Here is a 354-nt window from a genome sequence, read left to right on the forward strand (position 1 = left end):
TGTGTGGAGAGAGTTCTATGGACAAGATTGCGCAAAGAGAACTGCACGGTACTCCTGTCATGATCACGTTTATCATCAGTTATATCAGGTTGATAATTCGTTCTTACACGTGCATACACACAGGCAAACACACACACAGGCACACACACACACACACGCGCGCGCGCACACGCACACGCACACACACACATACGCGCGCACGCACACACACACACACATGCACACACACACACACACACACACGCACACACACACACACACACACACACACACACACATACACACACACACGCACACACACGCACTCCACATCCCCCACCTCCCACACTCTCCACATCTTTGAATAACTGCCCC

The sequence above is a fragment of the Babylonia areolata genome, chromosome 21 (genome assembly GCF_041734735.1).
Source record: "Babylonia areolata isolate BAREFJ2019XMU chromosome 21, ASM4173473v1, whole genome shotgun sequence".
Taxonomy (NCBI): Eukaryota; Metazoa; Mollusca; class Gastropoda; order Neogastropoda; family Buccinidae; genus Babylonia; species Babylonia areolata.